The 10,377-nt window shown below is 46.7% G+C and overlaps 1 pseudogene; it reads right to left on the bottom strand.

Moving 5' to 3' along the window:
* Window positions 1-4,481: 4,481 nt before the first annotated feature.
* Window positions 4,482-6,842, bottom strand: LOC147727543 (arf-GAP with coiled-coil, ANK repeat and PH domain-containing protein 2 pseudogene; annotated as a pseudogene).
* Between the last annotated feature and the right edge of the window lie 3,535 nt (window positions 6,843-10,377).

Genomic DNA, 10,377 nt, shown 5'->3' with positions numbered 1-10,377 from the left:
ATACCTTCTCCCCCTCATTGGTGCATCAATTCACACTTTCAAGGACACTCAGGGGGCATATTACCAAGCAATAGCGATAATTATCGCTATTGCTTGGTTAGAGACAAACATTTACCGCAGAGCTGCGGGGATTTTTATCGCAGATAAACCTTGGTATTACCAAGGTTTATCGCAAATGCGATAAAAATCGGCCGCAATGCATGAATATCGCTGAAAAGTCAGCGATATTCATGCATTACCAAGCTAATGCTCTTAGCCATGTTATCCACCTCCCATTAGATAACATGGCTAAGAACTGCTCAGGGCAGGTATTAGCTTTTGGAGATATTCGCGCTTAGCGCGAATATCTCCAAAAGTTGGTAATAGGAGATAGCGATGTTAGCGACTGTTTCCAGTCGCTAACATCTTGGCACGCCCACTTTGCATGTCATTAGTGATAAATATCACTGACATGCAAAGTGGGGCCCATGATGGTCGCTATCTCCTACTATCTGTCGCTAACTGGTGTTAGCGACAGCAAGGTAATAGGGAGATAATTTTATCTCCGCTTTCTTGGCTTTTAAAGCCAAAAAAGTGGGGATAAACCCCCTTGATAATATGCCCCTCAGTCTTTGTCATACCTCTCTTCTCCGTTTAACCCCTTTAACCCCGTAGTCTTTCTTGATTTAAAACACAGAGGCTGCAGTGCAGGGGTTTTAACCTTCTAATATTTAAGGAGAGGTGAAAAAACTCTAGGAGACAGGCACGCTAAGAAAGACAGTTGGAACTCTCAGAACTCGAAAGTGGTTCAAATCCTACCAGCAGTGGCAGACCTTGCGTCCATACTGCTTTCATTCATTCATCAAACACTGTGGCAAGGAAACATCAAGTCAGTCAATGCATTTTTCCACGTTATTAGGCTGGCACTACTCTGAGAGAAGAGATAACCATAAGGGTGCGAGAAGTAGAATAGGGACCATGGTTACCCCTTGCACAACTGAATGATGTTTGTGCTTTTTATCAGTTCTAATATTGCTACATTTAGGAAGAACTGCTGAGTATTATAGAAACCCACTGGTAATGTGAATAATGATTTTTTATGTTCACAGTTCAGCATTCTTATTGTTCCCTGCCTCAGGAAGATTGTACTTTCTCCCTCTGACCAGTTCCTGCATTTTCTTTATGTTGACAGGGCCAGTGCTTTCATAAAATGGCACTATAAGAATGGAGCTTCTGGGTGGCGGAGCCAAATTACTGATAGAAGGAAGGATGCAATTTTACGGTATAAGTGGAGGGCCTTAGCTCAAAAACTTTCCTTAGGGCCTCATTTACAAAATGTTGATGCACAGCAGCATAGCAAGTATTCCTGCAGTGCTGCTATGAGTCAAAATAAAAGGGCAGAAATGCATTGTATCTACAAGATGCTGCACATTCCTGTCCCTCTCTCTGGCGCTAGTGCACAAACAGCAGCCATACACCAACTTAGACACCCTGACACCATGGTGGAAGGGTGCCTGCGTTGTAGGGATGATTGTTTATGTGCAAGAAGGGACACCTCCCTGCATATAAAAAATCATTAAAGGCGAGTTGGTCCTCTATGTTTGCTGCGGAATGCATCACACATAGAAAGAGCAACAAACGAGGAGAAACAAAAGTATTTCTCCTCTTTGTGCCACTTATGCTCCACCCTTGGGGAGTCATAGGATTCTGACGCATTCCCAGGTTTACAACATTTTGTCAATCTGTGAATGTGTCAGGTTCCATGATGTTGCTTGGGAACACCCGCAGCAGCACCCATGAAACGCCCTTTTCACTCAGAGTAATGAGTAAAATGGTCCCATATTTACAAGGTCATGAAAAGTCATGCAGGGTGACTTTATACAGCCTTGTAAATATGGGCAGGCACTCTGCACCACTCGTGCTTCTAAAATAGTGGTGCACTGGCACCACAATGGGCTTATAAATGAGGCCCTATGTTTCCTGGAGTGAGTGCTAAAAAATCCTTGTATCCTTCCTGCATTCAGCTCAGTGATGCCCACTTAGCTTGGCCACCGTGTACACGGCGCGTAATCCTACATGTACATGTGCACAAAGGTGTTTGCGGCAGTAGGGTTTTTTGTGTGAGTGGATGCATTCTGAATACCACATTTGGCTTGATCATAGGTTCTTCAGATACAATTTTTTTTAACCCCTTCGCTGCGGCAGCTATTCCGCCGCAGCGCTAAGGGGGTGGGGCAGCCACGCGGCGGCTCCATACTGTGACGGAACCGCTCCGTCACGGCTCGCGGGTGAGCTGTGCTTGTGACGGAACGGTTCCGTCACGAACCCGCCCGCCCATTAAAGCGTCAGCGCAGGCGCAAAATCAGCGCCGCGCAGGCGCGGCGAGCGGGCCGTGACGGAACCGTTCCGTCACAAGCACAGCTCACCCGTGGCTTGTGACGGAGCGGTTCCGTCACAAGCATGGGAGGGGTTAAATAAAACTGTGACGAATATTCTTTACTTGCAAAGCTTTATTTCCTAAAAGGGAAGACACATGATTAAGATTTCAATGTAGAATCCACAAGACACTGCAAACATAGGGCCTCCTTTACAAGGCCATTGCGCCACTGGTGCGTCACTTTTTTTAACACACCGGCGGCACAGTGTGCCTGCCCATATATACAAGCCACGTAAAGTTACCCACTGTGACTTTTTCATGACCTTGTAAATATGAGTTCCTTTCACACATTACTCCGGATGAAAGGGGCATTCCATGGGTGTTGTTGTGGATGTTCCAACGCAACATCCATGCAACTTGACATATTCCTAGATTTACAATGTTTTGAAAAGCTGGGAATGCGTCAGAATCCTTGGCCTCACTAGGGAAGGGGTAGGAGTGGTGCAAGAGGAGAAATACTTTTATTTCTCCTCGGTCTTTTCTCTTTCTATGCATGCTGTATTCTACAGCATGCATAGAAAGAGGACATGTCATCACTGATTGTTTTTGGGCTTCCTGCACAAAAACAATCATCCCCACAATGCAGGCATCCCTGAAAAATGACACAAGGGTGCCTGCGCTGGCACATGGCAGCCAATTGTGTGCCAGCGTAGGGGAAAGCACACGCATGCATTGCATTGTTGTCAACACAATGCATCCATATGCTTTGAAAATTATGCAGCTCTGCGCAGCAAAATGGCTTGCGGCGCGACGCTGCATCATTTTCTTGTAAATGAGGGGCATATTGACCACCCCCAAATTCATGCAGTGAATTAACTATGCCTAAGTGCTTTAAAAGTGAAGAAATCAACAGGAAATTCGCCACTCTTTGCAAATCGTATACCACTTAAAGGCTCATAATTACCAGTTTGAACTTAATAAATTAATATTATTTTTGGAAATTCATTTTTCAAAACAAAAAGTTTTTATTTATTTCGGTCTCTTCAAGAAGTAAACTATTTACATACATTTGTTTGCATAACATTTCCCTTCGAGTTGGAAGAACATTGCTATACCTTTTTAAAAATGGTAAAAATCTGTTCTAATTTATTTACATTTTTTTGTGTAATACTTGACTTGCATTAATGGGCAAACAAAATTACATTGGTACGAAGAAAGGCTGTTGCTACTAGAGATGCTTCAAGAGAAGGTGCATGGAGTGCAATGTTTTTGGAAAAATCGAGTACGTTACAATAATCCCACTGTGTGAGCACTGTACAGATGAACTAGAATGTATGTGCACCTGATAAGTGACTCAATTGAATTTGCACTATTTGGATATACATGCACCTGGCAATTTCTTGATTTGGTTCCAAGAATTACATTCATTATATCCAAGTAAGGTGCTAGCAAGGATTCTGAAAACCTCGTACTTTGCATACCGTTCACAATATTAAAGAATTTAAAAAATGGGTAAATAAATTCATAAACGAGAATGCTACATAGTGCCCATTTAACCATGTGCCAAATGTATCTTTTAAAACTGATACCTCTATTATTGAAGCTAAGAAAATGAAATGGCAAGCTAGTCATTGTTGACTAGGACATGAAAACTACAATTAGATATTCAAAAGCTGCCGTCTAGAATAACAGTATAAACAATTTTAGAACATGCACTGGTGTGTGTTTTACATGGAAAACAGACGCCAGAATTGACATATACTACATAGCATGGCATCTGCTTCACTTAGGATTTACAATGAGAAGACTTCAAATCTGTGTATCCTTCCGCTGAGGTACCACAAGGTGAAATACATGGACAGCAGGAACATGTGGTAACTTGATATATTTAAACCAAGGAGCACTTTGCTAGACTGGCTGCTGAGGTATTCATATTTCTGGTGCCCTGTGGTGTCTTTCTGTATATAAAGGACCCTATATTCATGGTGTCAATCAAATGCTGTTGGAGGTTCCAGACTGTTCGGTTCTTAAACTAATGTTCCCAAGTCAGGCAATGAGCCAGGGACCAGGCACTTTACTCAGGAAGCACCAGGTGTGGGTGAGGACAAGGGTTCACTTTTCTCCTCTACATCTTTGAAAACTTTGGTGTACCGGACATCTGGAAACGGTTTAATTTCTCAGGATTATTGGATGCCATGTGTGAAAAATCACGGATTACGTCCTGGTAGGTCTCGTCACCTGGCTGTCCATACAGTCCTTCAGATTCCCGCATCTCCTCATTCATTCTTGCCACTCGCAACAGGGTTACAATATCAGCATTTGCAGCTTCAAGTGCAATAGTCAAGGGGCATTTTCGTTCTTCATCTTTGGTGTGCTGATTTGCCCCACGCTTCAGAAATAAGCAGACTTGCCCGGTGTGCCCTAAAACAGTTGCATGATGCAGGGGTCCTCTGCCATGCAGGTCCATGTGATTAACATTGGCACCATTCTGCAGCAGGAACTCACAAGTGACCAAAGAGCCCCCATGCACAGCCTGAATGAGGGGTGTTGCGTTGTTGTCCTCTGCATTCATCCAGTTAACATCTGCGCCATGTGCCAATGCTTCTGCCATATCAGGAAGGCTTCTCTCATGCGCAGCTCGATAAAGGTACAGCCCCGGATGAAACTTTTTCGAATCCTGAAATACTGCAGAATCTCGCTTCTCGACTTCTAGGACTGGTTGATGCAAACTTTTTGAGGATACAAAAGAGGCAAGAAGTTCTCGAATGCCTTCTGAACTGAAGTGCAATACACTGGCATTGCTTTTCACTGAACTTCTGGCAGATGTTGAGAAGTGATCCTGTGATGCCAGGGACTTCTCAGAACTGCTGAGGTCTTCGTTCTTGCACTGGGAATAAGGCCTTTCCTGTCCATCAGGAGGGTGTGAAGCAACGCAGTCCTGGTTCACAAACCTCTTTTCCATGTACTTTGCTCTGATATAGGCCTCCTTTTCCACTCTTGGACTTTCATTGTCTGGCTTCTTTACTCCAAGGGTTTTCAATTTAGCTTCATATATTCGATTAATAACTTGATTTCCCAGTTCACACATCAGCTTTAGTACTTCAGGCTTCCATGTATCTAACGTTAATGACCTTACTTTTGAAATGTGCACACCAAGGCTCCTGTGTATCTCAGAACACTCAATGCACAGGATGATTCCAAGGTTGATGCTGGCCCATTGCGGATCCGCCAGACCACAATCGCAGCAGACCGAGTTTCCAGCGATACACTGGATCCGCTGTAAGGCACTTTCACCTTTAACTGATTTTTCTTGCACATTGCTGCCAGAGTCCAGACTTCCTGTGGAAGATGGGGATTTCTTATCCAGCTTCTCCGTCTCGTCACTCTTTTCTCTATATGCTGCAGCAATGCCGGTTTGGACAGCTTTAATCCATGCCTGTCGCAGCTTTTCTGAGTCAGCCTGTAGCATGCGGCTCTTTGTTGGTGTGACTACTTCAAAGCAGAAACGTCTTTCTATGTCTTCAAAGTGTTTAACTGTGCAGAGCCGTAAATCTTCAAAAACCACTTTGGGGTTATCCTTCATTTTTTTCTGATATACCAGTTGGTTGTTTTGTATTGAGAACCAGCGCCTGTTCCAAGCTTTAAAGGCATTAGAGGCCCTTTTAAAGAGATATCCTTCCACCACAATGCCATTAGCAGTATCAACATTGTATTGAAGTCCGAGATCATCGTTGGTGAAATCCTCCTGCTGAATAGTGGAGTGTTTTTGTTCCATGTCCCTCTTCTGCTTTGCTGCATGCACATCAAGCCGATCCAGCTGTGAACCAAGCTCTTCCATTTGCGGTTTAAGTTCACTGAAGAGATCGTAGCCCTGGTGGAAGAAGCCGAGATGTGCCTTCATGAAGGACAACATTGATTTTAAAATTTCAGACCTCCGCCTTGACTGAAGAACATTGATTTGAAGGACGTTGTCCAAAGCTATGTGCTGGAAGCACTTTCTTTTTGCGATTAAGATGTTTGTTGCCTCCTCCACCTCGTGCAGTTTTGTTCTTTGAACTTGGGCATGTTTAACTAGAGCGTTTTCTTTTTCTTTACTGACCTTATCAAACTGCTTCTTTGCATCTTTGAATTTTGGAAGATCGTCCTGAATAAATGTCTGGAGCTGTGTTTGAATGGATCTCTGAGCTTCGTCAAACAGGATTGTGTGATAATTGATCATTTCTTGGAGGCAGTCTGAAAACTTGGTCAAGCTAGACTCAATCACCACATCCTTGCTCGAATACTGTGCCAGGTCCCGCATGCCATTCATAAATTGCTTGTTGGCAGCACAAAAGGCCTTGCCTGCATCAATCATGCCACTACATAGCTTAACAAGCTTATCAAGTTTCACTTCCAGTCCCGTCACATCACCTTCAACCTCCTTCAAAGCGGCTCTGAAACGGGGAGAGTCCTTCAAGCACTCCTCGAAATCAACGGCCCCCTTCATGCTGTCGCCTCGGCCCCTCCCGGGCGATCAAGGTGAGGGCAGGAATAAGGAGGCAGCAGCAAGATGAGGGGGTCTGAGCACAGCAGTTGAAGTCTGTCACTCTTCAGCCTGCCTCACCGCTGCGCAGCTCTCAGCCCTCTGCGCTTCCTCCACTTCTGAGCACGGTCCCTGCTGGCAGACACTCCAGTCTCCTAGATACGCACATAGACATAGACAACAGACAACAATGCAAGAGTCTGAGCGTCATAGACACAAAATATAGAATCAGATTGTGGTCCTCAGCAGGGTTCCACCAATGTATTTGCATTATCAGCAACAAGGCAATTTATCATTGGAGGTAGTGGTCTTAAATAATTTTTCTGTACATAGGCAAACCTGTTTTTTTCATTGTCTGGTCACAAAGGTCCATTTTAAAGGAAGGTTTCTGCAAGCACAGACACTACTGCTCACCAGAGTCTTTGCCAATAAGGGATACCTGTCTGCTAAACTACTATACTATTGAACGTGTTACAGATTATTTAACACCTCACAGATGCCTTAATTAGGACTGTGGATTCTGTAAAACAAGATGTTTATAATGTCCGAAAATCAATAGATCAATGCAGCTCTTGATTGACAGTTTTTACTTTAGGGACATGTATTTTTTTCTTTCACACTTGCTCCATCCGGGGGCCTTGGAAAGAGAAACCATTAAGAGTAAGTGAGGTCTGCAGTCAGCAGGTATGGGTCCATGGCCACGTTTTGTACATGAGGAACAGCAGTATAGACTAATACATCACCAGAGAATATCACATTAAATTCAAAGGAACACATAAGCACACATCTTAATTTTATCCAGGCCCAGCTCCAGGACTTTTTATTAGGGTGGGCCAAGTGTGCATTCGGGTGGGCCACGGCGGGCCAGATTTGTCACTTATATGTCTAGCCAGTCCTGCTTCAGAGCCCTCCTTTATCTCTCCTAAGTCTTACAAGGAAGGGCCAGTAAAGCTCATTATTTTCCTTTCAAATCTCTTTCTAAATGTTCTCACTCTCAAAAAGTTTTCTTTTTCATGTAGTGTCCCCTTGATGGAAAGAGAATGTTTCTGATGTTAGAGTATCAGGCAAGTGACACTTCTCGGGCTCTCCCTCATGACCTCCTCCTTGGATCCCTTCACTGCCACCCTCCTCCAGCGCCCCTCATTTCTCCGTAGCCCCCGCTATTGATCTCTTCCTCAGATTCCCTCACTACCACTGTCCATCAGCGCCCCTCATCTCTCCGTAGCACCCTATTGACCTCCTCCTCAGACTTCCTCACTAAAACCCTCTTCCAGTGCCCCTCATCTCTCCGTAGCCACTCTCTCTTATGCATTTCATTTGTTGTATATCTCTACTCATATTATTGTAGGGTGTCACAGTACTTTACATCACACACACATTATACAGAGACAAACGATCAGGCAAATATGTAAATCAGTCTACAGGGAATGTCACATAAGCCAATGAAGATTACAAGATGTAGGAATCACATGTCATCCATACTGGTGGGCAGTATATTTTAAGAGCGTCTGGAGAAGCACAATGTAGTAATGGCTCTCTTAGTTAAATTTAAGAAAATGAACTAGAGATCCAATTAGCATATTGTAAATTAAAGTTAGGGGTTTTATTTGAGAAGGAGAGAGAAAACCCACGACTACACATGTCGAGGTCTGAGGCAATATTCCACGGAACGTAACCATTCCAGAACACATCAAATGAGAATAAGAACTTAACACATAAAACATTCTTTAAAGATATAGTGTCATTGTTGGACTTGGCCCTTTCCCCCAAATTTTTCGCTTTTTGCCCCCCTAATTTGAATGTCTCCCCCATGGTATTAAACATATAAGGACCATGTGTGGTAAGAGTTGCCCTGTTGTAAAATTAAATGTGGTTAGATGGTGTGCCGAAAATATTCCCCCATGTTAAAAATGCACCTGACTGAAATGTACTGTGATTTTAAAATGGATGCCATGGCCCTGGGTTTTGCCACCTGACGGCGTTGGGTTGGCGGTCTAGTTATTAATACCCAGCCACCCCTAGCTTTTGGAGGGAAGCCTGGCACCCAGGGTGCTCAACCCCTCCCCTTGAGCCAGTGTGAACCAGTTTTCCCCAACATTCCGGAAGGTGCTGGCTCTGTGAGGGAGGAGGGTATAAGAAGGGAGAAGTGCCACCAGAAAGTCAGTCAGCGCTGGGACAAGGAAGAGAGGGGACCTGCTGTGAGGTGCTACCGCCACATGGGCCTGTGAGCTGGCCCTGCACCCCTATAAACCCCCCCCCCTCTGCTGTCCCCATGGGCCCCTGACAAGGGAGGACCCTACCTAGGTCCCTGACGCTGTGGGACCTTGAACTACGACAGCGCTGAGGGAAAGAGGTGCCCAGAAGAGGAGGAATGCTGTGGGTTTGAACCCCCCAGGAGGTGAGGAGTGGGCCCCTGGGGCTGGCTGTGGAACTGTTCGCCCCCCCCCCTCCGTGAGGTGCGCCTGTCAGACGCTGTTTGGGTAGGTTGGTGCCCCCAGGAAGCTGTGGCCCCTTTGGAAGTGCTGCTGCTGCATTGCCCTTCAGCGCTGGACTGGGAGGAGCTGCGTGACCTTAGAAGCCCTGGACTGCCTACCCAGGGCAGTGGGAAGAAAAGCGCTTTGTTCTGAGGGCCTGCTGTGCTCCCCCTAGGAAGCGCTATAATTTGGAAGCGCTAATCTGCCCCAGAACTGCTGTGTGCGTGCCAGGAGCAGTGCGCTGTGAGTAGCACCGTGGTTTGATGAGTAGAGCGCTGTGGAAAATGCTGTTTCCTGAGGAGACTATGGCAGCCTGTGAATAGCGCCGTTTGAGGAGGCGCGCTTTTGCCACTATATCGAGAATTAATTAAAATGGGAGCCTACCCCTTATTGCCGCCGGAAATCACCGCCGCGGCCCGGCGCTGTCGTGGGGATTCCCCCCACTGCTGTGGGTATCGTTGCGGTGGCCCCCGGTACCAGGAGAGGGCCGCCGAAATGAGAAAGAGGCCCTGAGGCCGCGGCACTCGCGTCACGTGACGGGGGCGCCGGCAGCGTCATCGGCCCGCCCCCGCCAACGCCGTGCAGGGATTGGTTGCCTGCCCGGGCGGCCGGGAGGACAGGAAGAAGCGGAGTAAAAGCCCCGGGTCCCCGTGAGGGAGGGAGGACCCGGGTGAAGCTTCGGTGCAGGGCCCCCCGTGGTCAGGAGGGAGCCCTGTGAAGGACGACCGGAGCGGGAGTCCACCCCGCCGGTCTATGGCCCGGATTGAGGAGGCAGCGAGGAGCGACCCAAAGCCCTGGGTCCCCTTGTAGGAGGGAGGACCCAGCCGACGCGTCGTTGCATGGCCCCCGTGCCAAGGAGGGAGCCCCGAGAGAAGCGACCAGAGCAGGAGGCCACCCCGCCGGTCTGTGCCCCACGCGAGGTGCCGGTAAGGTAGGCTGGGCCGGGGTACACTGCCGGTGCCAGCCCCGCCTCCCGACCTGTGGGAACCAGTGAAGGAAGCCCCGTTGGGGCCACACAGAGATGC

This window comes from Lissotriton vulgaris, chromosome 3_1, assembly GCF_964263255.1.
Source record: "Lissotriton vulgaris chromosome 3_1, aLisVul1.2, whole genome shotgun sequence".
Classification (NCBI taxonomy): Eukaryota; Metazoa; Chordata; class Amphibia; order Caudata; family Salamandridae; genus Lissotriton; species Lissotriton vulgaris.
The sequence above is the reverse complement of the archived record's forward strand: the minus strand, read 5'-3'. Positions and strand labels throughout refer to the sequence as shown.